Source organism: Phalangium opilio, unplaced genomic scaffold (genome assembly GCF_054372755.1).
Source record: "Phalangium opilio isolate 3A_F unplaced genomic scaffold, DU_Popi_V2 ptg000022l_1, whole genome shotgun sequence".
Lineage (NCBI taxonomy): Eukaryota > Metazoa > Arthropoda > Arachnida > Opiliones > Phalangiidae > Phalangium > Phalangium opilio.
In genome coordinates, this window is record NW_028324154.1 from 4,548,161 (window position 1) to 4,569,632 (window position 21,472).

The 21,472-nt window shown below is 46.5% G+C and overlaps 30 non-coding genes across 30 annotated transcripts; all 30 read right to left on the reverse strand.

The window, feature by feature from the left end:
• Positions 1–925: 925 nt before the first annotated feature.
• Positions 926–997, reverse strand: TRNAC-GCA (transfer RNA cysteine (anticodon GCA)). The gene has a single exon. It is a non-coding gene; the product is annotated as a tRNA-Cys (tRNA).
• Positions 998–1,938: 941 nt separating this feature from the next.
• TRNAC-GCA (transfer RNA cysteine (anticodon GCA)) lies at positions 1,939–2,010 on the reverse strand. Its single transcript has one exon. It is a non-coding gene; the product is annotated as a tRNA-Cys (tRNA).
• Positions 2,011–2,917: 907 nt separating this feature from the next.
• On the reverse strand, positions 2,918–2,989 carry TRNAC-GCA (transfer RNA cysteine (anticodon GCA)). Its single transcript has one exon. It is a non-coding gene; the product is annotated as a tRNA-Cys (tRNA).
• Positions 2,990–4,026: 1,037 nt separating this feature from the next.
• On the reverse strand, positions 4,027–4,098 carry TRNAC-GCA (transfer RNA cysteine (anticodon GCA)). Its single transcript has one exon. It is a non-coding gene; the product is annotated as a tRNA-Cys (tRNA).
• Positions 4,099–4,404: 306 nt separating this feature from the next.
• Positions 4,405–4,476, reverse strand: TRNAC-GCA (transfer RNA cysteine (anticodon GCA)). Its single transcript has one exon. It is a non-coding gene; the product is annotated as a tRNA-Cys (tRNA).
• Positions 4,477–8,149: 3,673 nt separating this feature from the next.
• Positions 8,150–8,221, reverse strand: TRNAC-GCA (transfer RNA cysteine (anticodon GCA)). Its single transcript has one exon. It is a non-coding gene; the product is annotated as a tRNA-Cys (tRNA).
• A 306-nt stretch (positions 8,222–8,527) lies between these two features.
• On the reverse strand, positions 8,528–8,599 carry TRNAC-GCA (transfer RNA cysteine (anticodon GCA)). Its single transcript has one exon. It is a non-coding gene; the product is annotated as a tRNA-Cys (tRNA).
• A 1,950-nt stretch (positions 8,600–10,549) lies between these two features.
• On the reverse strand, positions 10,550–10,621 carry TRNAC-GCA (transfer RNA cysteine (anticodon GCA)). The gene has a single exon. It is a non-coding gene; the product is annotated as a tRNA-Cys (tRNA).
• Positions 10,622–10,679: 58 nt separating this feature from the next.
• On the reverse strand, positions 10,680–10,751 carry TRNAC-GCA (transfer RNA cysteine (anticodon GCA)). Its single transcript has one exon. It is a non-coding gene; the product is annotated as a tRNA-Cys (tRNA).
• A 176-nt stretch (positions 10,752–10,927) lies between these two features.
• On the reverse strand, positions 10,928–10,999 carry TRNAC-GCA (transfer RNA cysteine (anticodon GCA)). Its single transcript has one exon. It is a non-coding gene; the product is annotated as a tRNA-Cys (tRNA).
• A 1,080-nt stretch (positions 11,000–12,079) lies between these two features.
• On the reverse strand, positions 12,080–12,151 carry TRNAC-GCA (transfer RNA cysteine (anticodon GCA)). The gene has a single exon. It is a non-coding gene; the product is annotated as a tRNA-Cys (tRNA).
• Positions 12,152–13,200: 1,049 nt separating this feature from the next.
• On the reverse strand, positions 13,201–13,272 carry TRNAC-GCA (transfer RNA cysteine (anticodon GCA)). The gene has a single exon. It is a non-coding gene; the product is annotated as a tRNA-Cys (tRNA).
• Positions 13,273–13,330: 58 nt separating this feature from the next.
• On the reverse strand, positions 13,331–13,402 carry TRNAC-GCA (transfer RNA cysteine (anticodon GCA)). The gene has a single exon. It is a non-coding gene; the product is annotated as a tRNA-Cys (tRNA).
• A 176-nt stretch (positions 13,403–13,578) lies between these two features.
• Positions 13,579–13,650, reverse strand: TRNAC-GCA (transfer RNA cysteine (anticodon GCA)). The gene has a single exon. It is a non-coding gene; the product is annotated as a tRNA-Cys (tRNA).
• A 1,080-nt stretch (positions 13,651–14,730) lies between these two features.
• On the reverse strand, positions 14,731–14,802 carry TRNAC-GCA (transfer RNA cysteine (anticodon GCA)). Its single transcript has one exon. It is a non-coding gene; the product is annotated as a tRNA-Cys (tRNA).
• Positions 14,803–14,860: 58 nt separating this feature from the next.
• TRNAC-ACA (transfer RNA cysteine (anticodon ACA)) lies at positions 14,861–14,932 on the reverse strand. The gene has a single exon. It is a non-coding gene; the product is annotated as a tRNA-Cys (tRNA).
• An 801-nt stretch (positions 14,933–15,733) lies between these two features.
• On the reverse strand, positions 15,734–15,805 carry TRNAC-GCA (transfer RNA cysteine (anticodon GCA)). Its single transcript has one exon. It is a non-coding gene; the product is annotated as a tRNA-Cys (tRNA).
• A 429-nt stretch (positions 15,806–16,234) lies between these two features.
• TRNAC-ACA (transfer RNA cysteine (anticodon ACA)) lies at positions 16,235–16,306 on the reverse strand. Its single transcript has one exon. It is a non-coding gene; the product is annotated as a tRNA-Cys (tRNA).
• A 57-nt stretch (positions 16,307–16,363) lies between these two features.
• TRNAC-ACA (transfer RNA cysteine (anticodon ACA)) lies at positions 16,364–16,435 on the reverse strand. The gene has a single exon. It is a non-coding gene; the product is annotated as a tRNA-Cys (tRNA).
• A 58-nt stretch (positions 16,436–16,493) lies between these two features.
• Positions 16,494–16,565, reverse strand: TRNAC-GCA (transfer RNA cysteine (anticodon GCA)). Its single transcript has one exon. It is a non-coding gene; the product is annotated as a tRNA-Cys (tRNA).
• A 793-nt stretch (positions 16,566–17,358) lies between these two features.
• On the reverse strand, positions 17,359–17,430 carry TRNAC-GCA (transfer RNA cysteine (anticodon GCA)). Its single transcript has one exon. It is a non-coding gene; the product is annotated as a tRNA-Cys (tRNA).
• A 58-nt stretch (positions 17,431–17,488) lies between these two features.
• On the reverse strand, positions 17,489–17,560 carry TRNAC-GCA (transfer RNA cysteine (anticodon GCA)). The gene has a single exon. It is a non-coding gene; the product is annotated as a tRNA-Cys (tRNA).
• Positions 17,561–18,232: 672 nt separating this feature from the next.
• Positions 18,233–18,304, reverse strand: TRNAC-ACA (transfer RNA cysteine (anticodon ACA)). The gene has a single exon. It is a non-coding gene; the product is annotated as a tRNA-Cys (tRNA).
• Positions 18,305–18,361: 57 nt separating this feature from the next.
• On the reverse strand, positions 18,362–18,433 carry TRNAC-ACA (transfer RNA cysteine (anticodon ACA)). The gene has a single exon. It is a non-coding gene; the product is annotated as a tRNA-Cys (tRNA).
• A 58-nt stretch (positions 18,434–18,491) lies between these two features.
• TRNAC-GCA (transfer RNA cysteine (anticodon GCA)) lies at positions 18,492–18,563 on the reverse strand. The gene has a single exon. It is a non-coding gene; the product is annotated as a tRNA-Cys (tRNA).
• A 793-nt stretch (positions 18,564–19,356) lies between these two features.
• On the reverse strand, positions 19,357–19,428 carry TRNAC-GCA (transfer RNA cysteine (anticodon GCA)). Its single transcript has one exon. It is a non-coding gene; the product is annotated as a tRNA-Cys (tRNA).
• Positions 19,429–19,486: 58 nt separating this feature from the next.
• On the reverse strand, positions 19,487–19,558 carry TRNAC-GCA (transfer RNA cysteine (anticodon GCA)). The gene has a single exon. It is a non-coding gene; the product is annotated as a tRNA-Cys (tRNA).
• Positions 19,559–20,481: 923 nt separating this feature from the next.
• Positions 20,482–20,553, reverse strand: TRNAC-GCA (transfer RNA cysteine (anticodon GCA)). The gene has a single exon. It is a non-coding gene; the product is annotated as a tRNA-Cys (tRNA).
• A 58-nt stretch (positions 20,554–20,611) lies between these two features.
• Positions 20,612–20,683, reverse strand: TRNAC-GCA (transfer RNA cysteine (anticodon GCA)). The gene has a single exon. It is a non-coding gene; the product is annotated as a tRNA-Cys (tRNA).
• Positions 20,684–21,355: 672 nt separating this feature from the next.
• TRNAC-ACA (transfer RNA cysteine (anticodon ACA)) lies at positions 21,356–21,427 on the reverse strand. Its single transcript has one exon. It is a non-coding gene; the product is annotated as a tRNA-Cys (tRNA).
• Positions 21,428–21,472: the final 45 nt, after the last annotated feature.

The window sequence follows — 21,472 nt, forward strand, 5'->3', positions numbered from 1 at the left end:
CACTAGGCTATTCCCCCTTGTTCAAGGCCGTAATGTCGATTTACCTAAAATAAACGGAATGATCCGTGCTGTTACAGGGGGAGTTCGGGTTTGAACCAAGGACCTTTCAATCTGCAGTCGAATGCTCTACCACTAAGATATTCCCCCTTGTTCAAGGCCGTAATGTCGATTTAACTAAAATAAACGGAATGATCCGTGCTGTTACAGGGGGAACTCGGGTTTAAACCCAGAACCTCTCGATCTGCAGTCGAATGCGAGCTATCCCTCCTTGTTCCTAGCCGTAATGTCGATTTAACTAAAATAAAGGGAGTAATCCGTGCTGTTACAGGGGGAACTCGGGTTTGAACCAAGGACCTCTCGATCTGCAGTCGAATGCGAGTTATCCCTCCATGTTCCTAGCCGTAATGTCGATTTAACTAAAATAAACGGAATGATCCGTGCTGTTACAGGGGGAACTCGGGTTTGAACCAAGGACTTCTCGATCTGCAGTCGAATGCGAGTTATCTCTCCTTGTTCCTAGCCGTAATGTCGATTTAACTAAAATAATTGGAATGATCCGTGCTGTTAAGGGGGGAACCAAGGACCTCTCGATCTGCAGTCGAATGCTCTACCACTGAGCTATTCCCCCTTGTTCAAGGCCGTAATGTCGATTTACCTAAAATAAACGGAATGATCCGTGCTGTTACAGGGGGAACTCGGGTTTGAACCAAGGACCTCTCGATCTACAGTCGAATGCGAGTTATCCCTCCTTGTTCCTAGCCGTAATGTCGATTTAACTAAAATAAAGGGAATAATCCGTGCTGTTACAGGGGGAACCAAGGACCTCTCGATCTGCAGTCGAATGCTCTACCACTGAGCTATTCCCCCTTGTTCAAGGCCGTAATGTCGATTTAACTAAAATAAACGGAATGATCCGTGCTGTTACAGGGGGAACTCGGGTTTGAACCAAGGACCTCTCGATCTGCAGTCGAATGCTCTACCACTAAGCTATTCCCCCTTGTTCATGGCCGTAATGTCGATTTAACTAAAATAAACGGAATGATCCGTGCTGTTACAGGGGGAAATCGGGTTTGAACCAAGGACCTCTCGATCTGCAGTCGAATGCTCTACCACTGAGCTATTCCCCCATGTTCAAGGCCGTAATGTCGATTTAACTAAAATAAACGGAATGATCCGTGCTGTTACAGGAGGAACTCGGGTTTGAACCAAGGACCTCTCGATCTGCAGTCGAATGCGAGTTATCCCTCCTTGTTCCTAGCCGTAATGTCGATTTAACTAAAATAAAGGGAATAATCCGTGCTGTTACAGGGGGAACTCGGGTTTGAACCAAGGACCTCTCGATCTGCAGTCGAATGCTCTACCACTAGGCTATTCCCCCTTGTTCAAGGCCGTAATGTCGATTTACCTAAAATAAACGGAATGATCCGTGCTGTTACAGGGGGAGTTCGGGTTTGAACCAAGGACCTTTCAATCTGCAGTCGAATGCTCTACCACTAAGATATTCCCCCTTGTTCAAGGCCGTAATGTCGATTTAACTAAAATAAACGGAATGATCCGTGCTGTTACAGGGGGAACTCGGGTTTAAACCCAGAACCTCTCGATCTGCAGTCGAATGCGAGCTATCCCTCCTTGTTCCTAGCCGTAATGTCGATTTAACTAAAATAAAGGGAGTAATCCGTGCTGTTACAGGGGGAACTCGGGTTTGAACCAAGGACCTCTCGATCTGCAGTCGAATGCTCTACCACTAGGCTATTCCCCCTTGTTCAAGGCCGTAATGTCGATTTAACTAAAATAAACGGAATGATCCGTGCTGTTAAGGGGGGAACTCGGGTTTAAACCCAGAACCTCTCGATCTGCAGTCGAATGCGAGCTATCCCTCCTTGTTCCTAGCCGTAATGTCGATTTAACTAAAATAAACGGAGTAATCCGTGCTGTTACAGGGGGAACTCGGGTTTGAACCAAGGACCTCTCGATCTGCAGTCGAATGCTCTACCACTGAGCTATTCCCCCATGTTCAAGGCCGTAATGTCGATTTAACTAAAATAAACGGAATGATCCGTGCTGTTACAGGAGGAACTCGGGTTTAAACCAAGGACCTCTCGATCTGCAGTCGAATGCGAGTTATCCCTCCTTGTTCCTAGCCGTAATGTCGATTTAACTAAATTAAAGGGAATAATCCGTGCTGTTACAGGGGGAACTCGGGTTTGAACCAAGGACCTCTCGATCTGCAGTCGAATGCGAGTTATCCCTCCATGTTCCTAGCCGTAATGTCGATTTAACTAAAATAAACGGAATGATCCGTGCTGTTACAGGGGGAACTCGGGTTTGAACCAAGGACTTCTCGATCTGCAGTCGAATGCGAGTTATCTCTCCTTGTTCCTAGCCGTAATGTCGATTTAACTAAAATAATTGGAATGATCCGTGCTGTTAAGGGGGGAACCAAGGACCTCTCGATCTGCAGTCGAATGCTCTACCACTGAGCTATTCCCCCTTGTTCAAGGCCGTAATGTCGATTTACCTAAAATAAACGGAATGATCCGTGCTGTTACAGGGGGAACTCGGGTTTGAACCAAGGACCTCTCGATCTACAGTCGAATGCGAGTTATCCCTCCTTGTTCCTAGCCGTAATGTCGATTTAACTAAAATAAAGGGAATAATCCGTGCTGTTACAGGGGGAACCAAGGACCTCTCGATCTGCAGTCGAATGCTCTACCACTGAGCTATTCCCCCTTGTTCAAGGCCGTAATGTCGATTTAACTAAAATAAACGGAATGATCCGTGCTGTTACAGGGGGAACTCGGGTTTAACCAAGGACCTCTCGATCTGCAGTCGAATGCTCTACCACTAAGCTATTCCCCCTTGTTCAAGGCCGTAATGTCGATTTAACTAAAATAAAGGGAATAATCCGTGCTGTTACAGGGGGAACTCGGGTTTGAACCAAGGACCTCTCGATCTGCAGTCGAATGCTCTACCACTGAGCTATTCCCCCTTGTTCATAGCCGTAATGTCGATTTAAATAAAATAATCGGAATGATCCGTGCTGTTACAGGGGGAACTCGGGTTTGAACCAAGGATCTCTCGATCTGCAGTCGAATGCTCTACCACTGAGCTCTTCCCCCTTGTTCAGAGCCGTAATGTCGATTTAACTAAAATAAACGGAATGATCCGTGCTGTTACAGGAGGAACTCGGGTTTAAACCAAGGACCTCTCGATCTGCAGTCGAATGCGAGTTATCCCTCCTTGTTCCTAGCCGTAATGTCGATTTAACTAAATTAAAGGGAATAATCCGTGCTGTTACAGGGGGAACTCGGGTTTGAACCAAGGACCTCTCGATCTGCAGTCGAATGCGAGTTATCCCTCCATGTTCCTAGCCGTAATGTCGATTTAACTAAAATAAACGGAATGATCCGTGCTGTTACAGGGGGAACTCGGGTTTGAACCAAGGACTTCTCGATCTGCAGTCGAATGCGAGTTATCTCTCCTTGTTCCTAGCCGTAATGTCGATTTAACTAAAATAATTGGAATGATCCGTGCTGTTAAGGGGGGAACCAAGGACCTCTCGATCTGCAGTCGAATGCTCTACCACTGAGCTATTCCCCCTTGTTCAAGGCCGTAATGTCGATTTACCTAAAATAAACGGAATGATCCGTGCTGTTACAGGGGGAACTCGGGTTTGAACCAAGGACCTCTCGATCTACAGTCGAATGCGAGTTATCCCTCCTTGTTCCTAGCCGTAATGTCGATTTAACTAAAATAAAGGGAATAATCCGTGCTGTTACAGGGGGAACCAAGGACCTCTCGATCTGCAGTCGAATGCTCTACCACTGAGCTATTCCCCCTTGTTCAAGGCCGTAATGTCGATTTAACTAAAATAAACGGAATGATCCGTGCTGTTACAGGGGGAACTCGGGTTTAACCAAGGACCTCTCGATCTGCAGTCGAATGCTCTACCACTAAGCTATTCCCCCTTGTTCAAGGCCGTAATGTCGATTTAACTAAAATAAAGGGAATAATCCGTGCTGTTACAGGGGGAACTCGGGTTTGAACCAAGGACCTCTCGATCTGCAGTCGAATGCTCTACCACTGAGCTATTCCCCCTTGTTCATAGCCGTAATGTCGATTTAAATAAAATAATCGGAATGATCCGTGCTGTTACAGGGGGAAATCGGGTTTGAACCAAGGACCTCTCGATCTGCAGTCGAATGCTCTACCACTGAGCTCTTCCCCCTTGTTCAGAGCCGTAATGTCGATTTAACTAAAATAAACGGAATAATCCGTGCTGTTACAGGGGGAACCAAGGACCTCTCGATCTGCAGTCGAATGCTCTACCACTGAGCTATTCCCCCTTGTTCAAGGCCGTAATGTCGATTTAACTAAAATAAACGGAATGATCCGTGCTGTTACAGGGGGAACTCGGGTTTGAACCAAGGACCTCTCGATCTGCAGTCGAATGCTCTACCACTAAGCTATTCCCCCTTGTTCATGGCCGTAATGTCGATTTAACTAAAATAAACGGAATGATCCGTGCTGTTACAGGGGGAAATCGGGTTTGAACCAAGGACCTCTCGATCTGCAGTCGAATGCTCTACCACTGAGCTATTCCCCCATGTTCAAGGCCGTAATGTCGATTTAACTAAAATAAACGGAATGATCCGTGCTGTTACAGGAGGAACTCGGGTTTGAACCAAGGACCTCTCGATCTGCAGTCGAATGCGAGTTATCCCTCCTTGTTCCTAGCCGTAATGTCGATTTAACTAAAATAAAGGGAATAATCCGTGCTGTTACAGGGGGAACTCGGGTTTGAACCAAGGACCTCTCGATCTGCAGTCGAATGCTCTACCACTAGGCTATTCCCCCTTGTTCAAGGCCGTAATGTCGATTTACCTAAAATAAACGGAATGATCCGTGCTGTTACAGGGGGAGTTCGGGTTTGAACCAAGGACCTTTCAATCTGCAGTCGAATGCTCTACCACTAAGATATTCCCCCTTGTTCAAGGCCGTAATGTCGATTTAACTAAAATAAACGGAATGATCCGTGCTGTTACAGGGGGAACTCGGGCCTGAACCAAGGACCTCTCGATCTGCAGTCGAATGCTCTACCACTGAGCTATTCCCCCTTGTTCAAGGCCGTAATGTCGATTTAACTAAAATAAACGGAATGATCCGTGCTGTTACAAGGGGAACTCGGGTTTGAACCTAGGACCTCTCGATCTTCAGTCGAATGCTCTACCACTGAGCTAACCCCCTTGTTCATAGCCTTAATGTCGATTTAAAAAAAATAAACGGAATGATCCGTGCTGTTACAGGGGGAACTCGGGTTTGAACCAAAGATCTCTCGATCTGCAGTCGAATGCTCTACAACTGAGCTATTCCCCCTTGTTCAAGGCCGTAATGTCGATTTAACTAAAATAAACGGAATGATCCGTGCTGTTACAGGGGGAACTCGGGTTTGAACCAAGGATCTCTCGATCTGCAGTCGAATGCTCTACAACTGAGCTATTCCCCCTTGTTCAAGGCCGTAATGTCGATTTAACTAAAATAAACGGAATGATCCGTGCTGTTACAGGGGGAACTCGGGTTTGAACCAAGGACCTCTCGATCTGCAGTCGAATGCGAGTTATCCCTCCATGTTCCTAGCCGTTATGTCGATTTAACTAAAATAAAGGGAATAATCCGTGCTGTTACAGGGGGAACTCGGGTTTAAACCAAGGACCTCTCGATCTGCAGTCGAATGCGAGTTATCCCTCCTTGTTCCTAGCCGTAATGTCGATTTAACTAAATTAAAGGGAATAATCCGTGCTGTTACAGGGGGAACTCGGGTTTGAACCAAGGACCTCTCGATCTGCAGTCGAATGCGAGTTATCCCTCCTTGTTCCTAGCCGTAATGTCGATTTAACTAAAATAAACGGAATGATCCGTGCTGTTACAGGGGGAACTCGGGTTTGAACCAAGGACCTCTCGATCTGCAGTCGAATGCGAGTTATCTCTCCTTGTTCCTAGCCGTAATGTCGATTTAACTAAAATAATTGGAATGATCCGTGCTGTTAAGGGGGGAACCAAGGACCTCTCGATCTGCAGTCGAATGCTCTACCACTGAGCTATTCCCCCTTGTTCAAGGCCGTAATGTCGATTTACCTAAAATAAACGGAATGATCCGTGCTGTTACAGGGGGAACTCGGGTTTGAACCAAGGACCTCTCGATCTACAGTCGAATGCGAGTTATCCCTCCTTGTTCCTAGCCGTAATGTCGATTTAACTAAAATAAAGGGAATAATCCGTGCTGTTACAGGGGGAACCAAGGACCTCTCGATCTGCAGTCGAATGCTCTACCACTGAGCTATCCCCCTTGTTCATAGCCTTAATGTCGATTTAAAAAAAATAAACGGAATGATCCGTGCTGTTACAGGGGGAACTCGGGTTTGAACCAAGGATCTCTCGATCTGCAGTCGAATGCTCTACAACTGAGCTATTCCCCCTTGTTCAAGGCCGTAATGTCGATTTAACTAAAATAAACGGAATGCTCCGTGCTGTTACAGGGGGAACTCGGGTTTGAACCAAGGACCTCTCGATCTGCAGTCGAATGCGAGTTATCCCTCCTTGTTCCTAGCCGTAATGTCGATTTAACTAAAATAAAGGGAATAATCCGTGCTGTTACAGGGGGAACTCGGGTTTGAACCAAGGACCTCTCGATCTGCAGTCGAATGCGAGTTCTCCCTCCTTGTTCCTAGCCGTAATGTCGATTTAACTAAAATAATTGGAATGATCCGTGCTGTTAAGGGGGGAACTCGGGTTTAAACCCAGAACCTCTCGATCTGCAGTCGAATGCGAGCTATCCCTCCTTGTTCCTAGCCGTAATGTCGATTTAACTAAAATAAACGGAATAATCCGTGCTGTTACAGGGGGAACTCTGGTTTGAACCAAGGACCTCTCGATCTGCAGTCGAATGCTCTACCACTGAGCTATTCCCCCTTGTTCATAGCCGTAATGTCGATTTAAATAAAATAATCGGAATGATCCGTGCTGTTACAGGGGGAACTCGGGTTTGAACCAAGGATCTCTCGATCTGCAGTCGAATGCTCTACCACTGAGCTCTTCCCCCTTGTTCAGAGCCGTAATGTCGATTTAACTAAAATAAACGGAATAATCCGTGCTGTTACAGGGGGAACCAAGGACCTCTCGATCTGCAGTCGAATGCTCTACCACTGAGCTATTCCCCCTTGTTCAAGGCCGTAATGTCGATTTAACTAAAATAAACGGAATGATCCGTGCTGTTACAGGGGGAACTCGGGTTTGAACCAAGGACCTCTCGATCTGCAGTCAAATGCTCTACCACTAAGCTATTCCCCCTTGTTCATGGCCGTAATGTCGATTTAACTAAAATAAACGGAATGATCCGTGCTGTTACAGGGGGAAATCGGGTTTGAACCAAGGACCTCTCGATCTGCAGTCGAATGCTCTACCACTGAGCTATTCCCCCATGTTCAAGGCCGTAATGTCGATTTAACTAAAATAAACGGAATGATCCGTGCTGTTACAGGAGGAACTCGGGTTTGAACCAAGGACCTCTCGATCTGCAGTCGAATGCGAGTTATCCCTCCTTGTTCCTAGCCGTAATGTCGATTTAACTAAAATAAAGGGAATAATCCGTGCTGTTACAGGGGGAACTCGGGTTTGAACCAAGGACCTCTCGATCTGCAGTCGAATGCTCTACAACTGAGCTATTCCCCCTTGTTCAAGGCCGTAATGTCGATTTAACTAAAATAAACGGAATGATCCGTGCTGTTACAGGGGGAACTCGGGTTTGAACCAAGGACCTCTCGATCTGCAGTCGAATGCGAGTTATCCCTCCTTGTTCCTAGCCGTAATGTCGATTTAACTAAAATAAAGGGAATAATCCGTGCTGTTACAGGGGGAACTCGGGTTTGAACCAAGGACCTCTCGATCTGCAGTCGAATGCGAGTTCTCCCTCCTTGTTCCTAGCCGTAATGTCGATTTAACTAAAATAATTGGAATGATCCGTGCTGTTAAGGGGGGAACTCGGGTTTAAACCCAGAACCTCTCGATCTGCAGTCGAATGCGAGCTATCCCTCCTTGTTCCTAGCCGTAATGTCGATTTAACTAAAATAAACGAAATAATCCGTGCTGTTACAGGGGGAACTCGGGTTTGAACCAAGGACCTCTCGATCTGCAGTCGAATGCTCTACCACTGAACTATTCCCCCTTGTTCATAGCCGTAATGTCGATTTAAATAAAATAATCGGAATGATCCGTGCTGTTACAGGGGGAACTCGGGTTTGAACCAAGGATCTCTCGATCTGCAGTCGAATGCTCTACCACTGAGCTCTTCCCCCTTGTTCAGAGCCGTAATGTCGATTTAACTAAAATAAACGGAATAATCCGTGCTGTTACAGGGGGAACCAAGGACCTCTCGATCTGCAGTCGAATGCTCTACCACTGAGCTATTCCCCCTTGTTCAAGGCCGTAATGTCGATTTAACTAAAATAAACGGAATGATCCGTGCTGTTACAGGGGGAACTCGGGTTTGAACCAAGGACCTCTCGATCTGCAGTCGAATGCTCTACCACTAAGCTATTCCCCCTTGTTCATGGCCGTAATGTCGATTTAACTAAAATAAACGGAATGATCCGTGCTGTTACAGGGGGAAATCGGGTTTGAACCAAGGACCTCTCGATCTGCAGTCGAATGCTCTACCACTGAGCTATTCCCCCATGTTCAAGGCCGTAATGTCGATTTAACTAAAATAAACGGAATGATCCGTGCTGTTACAGGAGGAACTCGGGTTTGAACCAAGGACCTCTCGATCTGCAGTCGAATGCGAGTTATCCCTCCTTGTTCCTAGCCGTAATGTCGATTTAACTAAAATAAAGGGAATAATCCGTGCTGTTACAGGGGGAACTCGGGTTTGAACCAAGGACCTCTCGATCTGCAGTCGAATGCTCTACGACTGAGCTATTCCCCCTTGTTCAAGGCCGTAATGTCGATTTAACTAAAATAAACGGAATGATCCGTGCTGTTACAGGGGGAACTCGGGTTTGAACCAAGGACCTCTCGATCTGCAGTCGAATGCTCTACCACTAGGCTATTCCCCCTTGTTCAAGGCCGTAATGTCGATTTAACTAAAATAAACGGAATGATCCGTGCTGTTACAGGGGGAAATCGGGTTTGAACCAAGGACCTCACGATCTGCAGTCGAATGCTCTACCACTGAGCTATTCCCCCTTGTTCAAGGCCGTAATGTCGATTTAACTAAAATAAACGGAATGATCCGTGCTGTTAAGGGGGGAACTCGGGTTTAAACCCAGAACCTCTCGATCTGCAGTCGAATGCGAGCTATCCCTCCTTGTTCCTAGCCGTAATGTCGATTTAACTAAAATAAACGGAGTAATCCGTGCTGTTACAGGGGGAACTCGGGTTTGAACCAAGGACCTCTCGATCTGCAGTCGAATGCGATACCACTGAGCTATTCCCCCTTGTTCAAGGCCGTAATGTCGATTTACCTAAAATAAACGGAATGATCCGTGCTGTTACAGGGGGAGTTCGGGTTTGAACCAAGGACCTTTCAATCTGCAGTCGAATGCTCTACCACTAAGATATTCCCCCTTGTTCAAGGCCGTAATGTCGATTTAACTAAAATAAACGGAATGATCCGTGCTGTTACAGGGGGAACTCGGGCCTGAACCAAGGACCTCTCGATCTGCAGTCGAATGCTCTACCACTGAGCTATTCCCCCTTGTTCAAGGCCGTAATGTCGATTTAACTAAAATAAACGGAATGATCCGTGCTGTTACAAGGGGAACTCGGGTTTGAACCTAGGACCTCTCGATCTGCAGTCGAATGCTCTACCACTGAGCTATCCCCCTTGTTCATAGCCTTAATGTCGATTTAAAAAAAATAAACGGAATGATCCGTGCTGTTACAGGGGGAACTCGGGTTTGAACCAAGGACCTCTCGATCTGCAGTCGAATGCGAGTTATCTCTCCTTGTTCCTAGCCGTAATGTCGATTTAACTAAAATAATTGGAATGATCCGTGCTGTTAAGGGGGGAACTCGGGTTTAAACCCAGAACCTCTCGATCTGCAGTCGAATGCGAGCTATCCCTCCTTGTTCCTAGCCGTAATGTCGATTTAACTAAAATAAACGGAACAATCCGTGCTGTTACAGGGGGAACTCGGGTTTGAACCAAGGACCTCTCGATCTGCAGTCGAATGCGATACCACTGAGCTATTCCCCCTTGTTCAAGGCCGTAATGTCGATTTACCTAAAATAAACGGAATGATCCGTGCTGTTACAGGGGGAACTCGGGTTTGAACCAAGGACCTCTCGATCTACAGTCGAATGCGAGTTATCCCTCCTTGTTCCTAGCCGTAATGTCGATTTAACTAAAATAAAGGGAATAATCCGTGCTGTTACAGGGGGAACCAAGGACCTCTCGATCTGCAGTCGAATGCTCTACCACTGAGCTATTCCCCCTTGTTCAAGGCCGTAATGTCGATTTAACTAAAATAAACGGAATGATCCGTGTTGTTACAGGGGGAACTCGGGTTTGAACCAAGGACCTCTCGATCTGCAGTCGAATGCTCTACCACTAAGCTATTCCCCCTTGTTCAAGGCCGTAATGTCGATTTAACTAAAATAAAGGGAATAATCCGTGCTGTTACAGGGGGAACTCGGGTTTTAACCAAGGACCTCTCGATCTGCAGTCGAATGCTCTACCACTGAGCTATTCCCCCTTGTTCATAGCCGTAATGTCGATTTAAATAAAATAATCGGAATGATACGTGCTGTTACAGGGGGAACCAAGGACCTCTCGATCTGCAGTCGAATGCTCTACCACTGAGCTATTCCCCCTTGTTCAAGGCCGTAATGTCGATTTAACTAAAATAAACGGAATGATCCGTGCTGTTACAGGGGGAACTCGGGTTTGAACCAAGGACCTCTCGATCTGCAGTCGAATGCTCTACCACTAAGCTATTCCCCCTTGTTCAAGGCCGTAATGTCGATTTAACTAAAATAAACGGAATGATCCGTGCTGTTACAGGGGGAAATCGGGTTTGAACCAAGGACCTCTCGATCTGCAGTCGAATGCTCTACCACTGAGCTATTCCCCCATGTTCAAGGCCGTAATGTCGATTTAACTAAAATAAACGGAATGATCCGTGCTGTTACAGGAGGAACTCGGGTTTGAACCAAGGACCTCTCGATCTGCAGTCGAATGCGAGTTATCCCTCCTTGTTCCTAGCCGTAATGTCGATTTAACTAAAATAAAGGGAATAATCCGTGCTGTTACAGGGGGAACTCGGGTTTGAACCAAGGACCTCTCGATCTGCAGTCGAATGCTCTACGACTGAGCTATTCCCCCTTGTTCAAGGCCGTAATGTCGATTTAACTAAAATAAACGGAATGATCCGTGCTGTTACAGGGGGAACTCGGGTTTGAACCAAGGACCTCTCGATCTGCAGTCGAATGCTCTACCACTAGGCTATTCCCCCTTGTTCAAGGCCGTAATGTCGATTTAACTAAAATAAACGGAATGATCCGTGCTGTTACAGGGGGAAATCGGGTTTGAACCAAGGACCTCTCGATCTGCAGTCGAATGCTCTACCACTGAGCTATTCCCCCTTGTTCAAGGCCGTAATGTCGATTTAACTAAAATAAACGCAATGATCCGTGCTGTTAAGGGGGGAACTCGGGTTTAAACCCAGAACCTCTCGATCTGCAGTCGAATGCGAGCTATCCCTCCTTGTTCCTAGCCGTAATGTCGATTTAACTAAAATAAACGGAGTAATCCGTGCTGTTACAGGGGGAACTCGGGTTTGAACCAAGGACCTCTCGATCTGCAGTCGAATGCGATACCACTGAGCTATTCCCCCTTGTTCAAGGCCGTAATGTCGATTTACCTAAAATAAACGGAATGATCCGTGCTGTTACAGGGGGAGTTCGGGTTTGAACCAAGGACCTTTCAATCTTCAGTCGAATGCTCTACCACTAAGATATTCCCCCTTGTTCAAGGCCGTAATGTCGATTTAACTAAAATAAACGGAATGATCCGTGCTGTTACAGGGGGAACTCGGGCTTGAACCAAGGACCTCTCGATCTGCAGTCGAATGCTCTACCACTGAGCCATTCCCCCTTGTTCAAGGCCGTAATGTCGATTTAACTAAAATAAACGGAATGATCCGTGCTGTTACAAGGGGAACTCGGGTTTGAACCTAGGACCTCTCGATCTGCAGTCGAATGCTCTACCACTGAGCTATCCCCCTTGTTCATAGCCTTAATGTCGATTTAAAAAAAATAAACGGAATGATCCGTGCTGTTACAGGGGGAACTCGGGTTTGAACCAAGGATCTCTCGATCTGCAGTCGAATGCTCTACAACTGAGCTATTCCCCCTTGTTCAAGGCCGTAATGTCGATTTAACTAAAATAAACGGAATGATCCGTGCTGTTACAGGGGGAACTCGGGTTTGAACCAAGGACCTCTCGATCTGCAGTCGAATGCGAGTTATCCCTCCTTGTTCCTAGCCGTAATGTCGATTTAACTAAAATAAAGGGAATAATCCGTGCTGTTACAGGGGGAACTCGGGTTTGAACCAAGGACCTCTCGATCTGCAGTCGAATGCGAGTTATCTCTCCTTGTTCCTAGCCGTAATGTCGATTTAACTAAAATAATTGGAATGATCCGTGCTGTTAAGGGGGGAACTCGGGTTTAAACCCAGAACCTCTCGATCTGCAGTCGAATGCGAGCTATCCCTCCTTGTTCCTAGCCGTAATGTCGATTTAACTAAAATAAACGGAACAATCCGTGCTGTTACAGGGGGAACTCGGGTTTGAACCAAGGACCTCTCGATCTGCAGTCGAATGCGATACCACTGAGCTATTCCCCCTTGTTCAAGGCCGTAATGTCGATTTACCTAAAATAAACGGAATGATCCGTGCTGTTACAGGGGGAACTCGGGTTTGAACCAAGGACCTCTCGATCTACAGTCGAATGCGAGTTATCCCTCCTTGTTCCTAGCCGTAATGTCGATTTAACTAAAATAAAGGGAATAATCCGTGCTGTTACAGGGGGAACCAAGGACCTCTCGATCTGCAGTCGAATGCTCTACCACTGAGCTATTCCCCCTTGTTCAAGGCCGTAATGTCGATTTAACTAAAATAAACGGAATGATCCGTGTTGTTACAGGGGGAACTCGGGTTTGAACCAAGGACCTCTCGATCTGCAGTCGAATGCTCTACCACTAAGCTATTCCCCCTTGTTCAAGGCCGTAATGTCGATTTAACTAAAATAAAGGGAATAATCCGTGCTGTTACAGGGGGAACTCGGGTTTTAACCAAGGACCTCTCGATCTGCAGTCGAATGCTCTACCACTGAGCTATTCCCCCTTGTTCATAGCCGTAATGTCGATTTAAATAAAATAATCGGAATGATACGTGCTGTTACAGGGGGAACCAAGGACCTCTCGATCTGCAGTCGAATGCTCTACCACTGAGCTATTCCCCCTTGTTCAAGGCCGTAATGTCGATTTAACTAAAATAAACGGAATGATCCGTGCTGTTACAGGGGGAACTCGGGTTTGAACCAAGGACCTCTCGATCTGCAGTCGAATGCTCTACCACTAAGCTATTCCCCCTTGTTCAAGGCCGTAATGTCGATTTAACTAAAATAAACGGAATGATCCGTGCTGTTACAGGGGGAAATCGGGTTTGAACCAAGGACCTCTCGATCTGCAGTCGAATGCTCTACCACTGAGCTATTCCCCCATGTTCAAGGCCGTAATGTCGATTTAACTAAAATAAACGGAATGATCCGTGCTGTTACAGGAGGAACTCGGGTTTGAACCAAGGACCTCTCGATCTGCAGTCGAATGCGAGTTATCCCTCCTTGTTCCTAGCCGTAATGTCGATTTAACTAAAATAAAGGGAATAATCCGTGCTGTTACAGGGGGAACTCGGGTTTGAACCAAGGACCTCTCGATCTGCAGTCGAATGCTCTACGACTGAGCTATTCCCCCTTGTTCAAGGCCGTAATGTCGATTTAACTAAAATAAACGGAATGATCCGTGCTGTTACAGGGGGAACTCGGGTTTGAACCAAGGACCTCTCGATCTGCAGTCGAATGCTCTACCACTAGGCTATTCCCCCTTGTTCAAGGCCGTAATGTCGATTTAACTAAAATAAACGGAATGATCCGTGCTGTTACAGGGGGAAATCGGGTTTGAACCAAGGACCTCTCGATCTGCAGTCGAATGCTCTACCACTGAGCTATTCCCCCTTGTTCAAGGCCGTAATGTCGATTTAACTAAAATAAACGCAATGATCCGTGCTGTTAAGGGGGGAACTCGGGTTTAAACCCAGAACCTCTCGATCTGCAGTCGAATGCGAGCTATCCCTCCTTGTTCCTAGCCGTAATGTCGATTTAACTAAAATAAACGGAGTAATCCGTGCTGTTACAGGGGGAACTCGGGTTTGAACCAAGGACCTCTCGATCTGCAGTCGAATGCGATACCACTGAGCTATTCCCCCTTGTTCAAGGCCGTAATGTCGATTTACCTAAAATAAACGGAATGATCCGTGCTGTTACAGGGGGAGTTCGGGTTTGAACCAAGGACCTTTCAATCTTCAGTCGAATGCTCTACCACTAAGATATTCCCCCTTGTTCAAGGCCGTAATGTCGATTTAACTAAAATAAACGGAATGATCCGTGCTGTTACAGGGGGAACTCGGGCTTGAACCAAGGACCTCTCGATCTGCAGTCGAATGCTCTACCACTGAGCCATTCCCCCTTGTTCAAGGCCGTAATGTCGATTTAAATAAAATAAACGGAATGATCCGTGCTGTTACAAGGGGAACTCGGGTTTGAACCTAGGACCTCTCGATCTGTAGTCGAATGCTCTACCACTGAGCTATCCCCCTTGTTCATAGCCTTAATGTCGATTTAAATAAAATAAACGGAATGATCCGTGCTGTTACAGGGGGAACTCGGGTTTGAACCAAGGATCTCTCGATCTGCAGTCGAATGCTCTACAACTGAGCTATTCCCCCTTGTTCAAGGCCGTAATGTCGATTTAACTAAAATAAACGGAATGATCCGTGCTGTTACAGGGGGAACTCGGGTTTGAACCAAGGACCTCTCGATCTGCAGTCGAATGCGAGTTATCCCTCCTTGTTCCTAGCCGTAATGTCGATTTAACTAAAATAAAGGGAATAATCCGTGCTGTTACAGGGGGAACTCGGGTTTGAACCAAGGACCTCTCGATCTGCAGTCGAATGCGAGATATCCCTCCTTGTTCCTAGCCGTAATGTCGATTTAACTAAAATAAACGGAATGATCCGTGCTGTTACAGGGGGAACTCGGGTTTGAACCAAGGACCTCTCGATCTGCAGTCGAATGCGAGTTATCTCTCCTTGTTCCTAGCCGTAATGTCGATTTAACTAAAATAATTGGAATGATCCGTGCTGTTAAGGGGGGAACTCGGGTTTAAACCCAGAACCTCTCGATCTGCAGTCGAATGCGAGCTATCCCTCCTTGTTCCTAGCCGTAATGTCGATTTAACTAAAATAAACGGAATAATCCGTGCTGTTACAGGGGGAACTCGGGTTTGAACCAAGGACCTCTCGATCTGCAGTCAAATGCGATACCACTGAGCTATTCCCCCTTGTTCAAGGCCGTAATGTCGATTTACCTAAAATAAACGGAATCATCCGTGCTGTTACAGGGGGAACTCGGGTTTGAACCAAGGACCTCTCGATCTGCAGTCGAATGCTCTACCACTGAGCTATTCCCCCTTGTTCAAGGGCGTAATGTCGATTTAACTAAAATAAACGGAATGATCCGTGCTGTTACAAGGGGAACTCGGGTTTGAACCTAGGACCTCTCGATCTGCAGTCGAATGCTCTACCACTGAGCTATCCCCCTTGTTCATAGCCTTAATGTCGATTTAAATAAAATAAACGGAATGATCCGTGCTGTTACAGGGGGAACTCGGGTTTGAACCAAGGACCTCTCGATCTGCAGTCGAATGCGAGTTATCCCTCCTTGTTCCTAGCCGTAATGTCGATTTAACTAAAATAAAGGGAATAATCCGTGCTGTTACAGGGGGAACTCGGGTTTGAACTAAGGACCTCTCGATCTGCAGTCGAATGCGAGTTATCCCTCCTTGTTCCTAGCCGTAATGTCGATTTAACTAAAATAAACGGAATGATCCGTGCTGTTACAGGGGGAACTCGGGTTTGAACCAAGGACCTCTCGATCTGTAGTCGAATGCTCTACCACTGAGCTATCCCCCTTGTTCCTAGCCGTAATGTCGATTTAACTAAAATAAAAGGAATGATCAGTGCTGTTACAGGGGGAACTCGGGTTTGAACCAAGGACCTCTCGATCTGTAGTCGAATGCTCTACCACTGAGCTCTTCCCCCTTGTTCAGAGCCGTAATGTCGATTTAACTAAAATAAACGGAATAATCCGTGCTGTTACAGGGGGAACTCGGGTTTGAACCAAGGACCTCTCGATCTGCAGTCGAATGCTCTACCACTGAGCTATTCCCCCTTGTTCAAGGCCGTAATGTCGATTTAACTAAAATAAACGGAATGATCCGTGCTGTTACAGGGGGAACTCGGGTTTGAACCAAGGACCTCTCGATCTTCAGTCGAATGCTAGTCATCCCTCCTTGTTCCTAGCCGTAATGTCGATTTAACTAAAATAAAGGGAATAATCCGTGCTGTTACAGGGGGAACTCGGGATTGAACCAAGGACCTCTCGATCTGCAGTCGAATGCGAGTTATTCCTCCTTGTTCCTAGCCGTAATGTCGATTTAACTAAAATAAACGGAATGATCCGTGCTGTTACAGGGGGAACTCGGGTTTGAACCAAGGACCTCTCGATCTGCAGTCGAATGCGAGTTATCTCTCCTTGTTCCTAGCCGTAATGTCGATTTAACTAAAATAATTGGAATGATCCGTGCTGTTAAGGGGGGAACTCGGGTTTAAACCCAGAACCTCTCGATCTGCAGTCGAATGCGAGCTATCCCTCCTTGTTCCTAGCCGTAATGTCGATTTAACTAAAATAAACGGAATAATCCGTGCTGTTACAGGGGGAACTCGGGTTTGAATCAAGGACCTCTCGATCTGCAGTCAAATGCGATACCACTGAGCTATTCCCCCTTGTTCAAGGCCGTAATGTCGATTTACCTAAAATAAACGGAATGATCCGTGCTGTTACAGGGGGAACTCGGGTTTGAACCAAGGACCTCTCGATCTACAGTCGAATGCGAGTTATCCCTCCTTGTTCCTAGCCGTAATGTCGATTTAACTAAAATAAAGGGAATAATCCGTGCTGTTACAGGGGGAACTCGGGTTTGAACCAAGGACCTCTCGATCTGCAGTCGAATGCTCTACCACTGAGCTATTCCCCCTTGTTCAAGGCCGTAATGTCGATTTAACTAAAATAAACGGAATGATCCGTGCTGTTACAGGGGGAACTCGGGTTTGAACCAAGGACCTCTCGATCTGCAGTCGAATGCTCTACCACTAAGCTATTCCCCCTTGTTCATGGCCGTAATGTCGATTTAACTAAAATAAACGGAATGATCCGTGCTGTTACAGGGGGAAATCGGGTTTGAACCAAGGACCTCTCGATCTGCAGTCGAATGCTCTACCACTGAGCTATTCCCCCTTGTTCAAGGGCGTAATGTCGATTTAACTAAAATAAACGGAATGATCCGTGCTGTTAAGGGGGGAACTCGGGTTTAAACCCAGAACCTCTCGATCTGCAGTCGAATGCGAGCTATCCCTCCTTGTTCCTAGCCGTAATGTCGATTTAACTAAAATAAACGGAGAAATCCGTGCTGTTACAGGGGGAACTCGGGTTTGAACGAAGGACTTCTCGATCTGCAGTCGAATGCGAGTTATCCCTCCTTGTTCCTAGCCGTAATGTCGATTTAACTAAAATAAACGGAATGATCCGTGCTGTTACAGGGGGAACTCGGGTTTGAACCAAGGACCTCTCGATCTGTAGTCGAATGCGAGTTATCCCTCCTTGTTCCTAGCCGTAATGTCGATTTAACTAAAATAAAGGGAATAATCCGTGCTGTTACAGGGGGAACTCGGGTTTGAACCAAGGACCTCTCGATCTGCAGTCGAATGCGAGTTATCCCTCCTTGTTCCTAGCCGTAATGTCGATTTAACTAAAATAAACGGAATGATCAGTGCTGTTACAGGGGGAACTCGGGTTTGAACCAAGGACCTCTCGATCTGTAGTCGAATGCTCTACCACTGAGCTATCCCCCTTGTTCCTAGCCGTAATGTCGATTTAACTAAAATAAAAGGAATGATCAGTGCTGTTACAGGGGGAACTCGGGTTTGAACCAAGGACCTCTCGATCTGTAGTCGAATGCTCTACCACTGAGCTCTTCCCCCTTGTTCAGAGCCGTAATGTCGATTTAACTAAAATAAACGGAATAATCCGTGCTGTTACAGGGGGAACTCGGGTTTGAACCAAGGACCTCTCGATCTGCAGTCGAATGCTCTACCACTGAGCTATTCCCCCTTGTTCAAGGCCGTAATGTCGATTTAACTAAAATAAACGGAATGATCCGTGCTGTTACAGGGGGAACTCGGGTTTGAACCAAGGACCTCTCGATCTTCAGTCGAATGCGAGTCATCCCTCCTTGTTCCTAGCCGTAATGTCGATTTAACTAAAATAAAGGGGATAATCCGTGCTGTTACAGGGGGAACTCGGGATTGAACCAAGGACCTCTCGATCTGCAGTCGAATGCGAGTTATTCCTCCTTGTTCCTAGCCGTAATGTCGATTTAACTAAAATAAACGGAATGATCCGTGCTGTTACAGGGGGAACTCGGGTTTGAACCAAGGACCTCTCGATCTGCAGTCGAATGCGAGTTATCTCTCCTTGTTCCTAGCCGTAATGTCGATTTAACTAAAATAATTGGAATGATCCGTGCTGTTAAGGGGGGAACTCGGGTTTAAACCCAGAACCTCTCGATCTGCAGTCGAATGCGAGCTATCCCTCCTTGTTCCTAGCCGTAATGTCGATTTAACTAAAATAAACGGAATAATCCGTGCTGTTACAGGGGGAACTCGGGTTTGAATCAAGGACCTCTCGATCTGCAGTCAAATGCGATACCACTGAGCTATTCCCCCTTGTTCAAGGCCGTAATGTCGATTTACCTAAAATAAACGGAATGATCCGTGCTGTTACAGGGGGAACTCGGGTTTGAACCAAGGACCTCTCGATCTACAGTCGAATGCGAGTTATCCCTCCTTGTTCCTAGCCGTAATGTCGATTTAACTAAAATAAAGGGAATAATCCGTGCTGTTACAGGGGGAACTCGGGTTTGAACCAAGGACCTCTCGATCTGCAGTCGAATGCTCTACCACTGAGCTATTCCCCCTTGTTCAAGGCCGTAATGTCGATTTAACTAAAATAAACGGAATGATCCGTGCTGTTACAGGGGGAACTCGGGTTTGAACCAAGGACCTCTCGATCTGCAGTCGAATGCTCTACCACTAAGCTATTCCCCCTTGTTCAAGGCCGTAATGTCGATTTAACTAAAATAAACGGAATGATCCGTGCTGTTACAGGGGGAAATCGGGTTTGAACCAAGGACCTCTCGATCTGCAGTCGAATGCTCTACCACTGAGCTATTCCCCCTTGTTCAAGGGCGTAATGTCGATTTAACTAAAATAAACGGAATGATCCGTGCTGTTAAGGGGGGAACTCGGGTTTAAACCCAGAACCTCTCGATCTGCAGTCGAATGCGAGCTATCCCTCCTTGTTCCTAGCCGTAATGTCGATTTAACTAAAATAAACGGAGTAATCCGTGCTGTTACAGGGGGAACTCGGGATTGAACCAAGGACCTCTCGATCTGCAGTCGAATGCGAGTTATTCCTCCTTGTTCCTAGCCGTAATGTCGATTTAACTAAAATAAACGGAATGATCCGTGCTGTTACAGGGGGAACTCGGGTTTGAACCAAGGACCTCTCGATCTGCAGTCGAATGCGAGTTATCTCTCCTTGTTCCTAGCCGTAATGTCGATTTAACTAAAATAATTGGAATGATCCGTGCTGTTAAGGGGGGAACTCGGGTTTAAACCCAGAACCTCTCGATCTGCAGTCGAATGCGAGCTATCCCTCCTTGTTCCTAGCCGTTATGTCGATTTAACTAAAATAAACGGAATAATCCGTGCTGTTACAGGGGGAACTCGGGTTTGAATCAAGGACCTCTCGATCTGCAGTCAAATGCGATACCACTGAGCTATTCCCCCTTGTTCAAGGCCGTAATGTCGATTTACCTAAAATAAACGGAATGATCCGTGCTGTTACAGGGGGAACTCGGGTTTGAACCAAGGACCTCTCGATCTACAGTCGAATGCGAGTTATCCCTCCTTGTTCCTAGCCGTAATGTCGATTTAACTAAAATAAAGGGAATAATCCGTGCTGTTACAGGGGGAACTCGGGTTTGAACCAAGGACCTCTCGATCTGCAGTCGAATGCTCTACCACTGAGCTATTCCCCCTTGTTCAAGGCCGTAATGTCGATTTAACTAAAATAAACGGAATGATCCGTGCTGTTACAGGGGGAACTCGGGTTTGAACCAAGGACCTCTCGATCTGCAGTCGAATGCTCTACCACTAAGCTATTCCCCCTTGTTCATGGCCGTAATGTCGATTTAACTAAAATAAACGGAATGATCCGTGCTGTTACAGGGGGAAATCGGGTTTGAACCAAGGACCTCTCGATCTGCAGTCGAATGCTCTACCACTGAGCTATTCCCCCTTGTTCAAGGGCGTAATGTCGATTTAACTAAAATAAACGGAATGATCCGTGCTGTTAAGGGGGGAACTCGGGTTTAAACCCAGAACCTCTCGATCTGCAGTCGAATGCGAGCTATCCCTCCTTGTTCCTAGCCGTAATGTCGATTTAACTAAAATAAACGGAGAAATCCGTGCTGTTACAGGGGGAACTCGGGTTTGAACCAAGGACCTCTCGATCTGCAGTCGAATGCGAGTTATCCCTCCTTGTTCCTAGCCGTAATGTCGATTTAACTAAAATAAACGGAATGATCCGTGCTGTTACAGGGGGAACTCGGGTTTGAACCAAGGACCTCTCGATCTGTAGTCGAATGCGAGTTATCCCTCCTTGTTCCTAGCCGTAATGTCGATTTAACTAAAATAAAGGGAATAATCCGTGCTGTTACAGGGGGAACTCGGGTTTGAACCAAGGACCTCTCGATCTGCAGTCGAATGCGAGTTATCCCTCCTTGTTCCTAGCCGTAATGTCGATTTAACTAAAATAAACGGAATGATCAGTGCTGTTACAGGGGGAACTCGGGTTTGAACCAAGGACCTCTCGATCTGTAGTCGAATGCTCTACCACTGAGCTATCCCCCTTGTTCCTAGCCGTAATGTCGATTTAACTAAAATAAAAGGAATGAT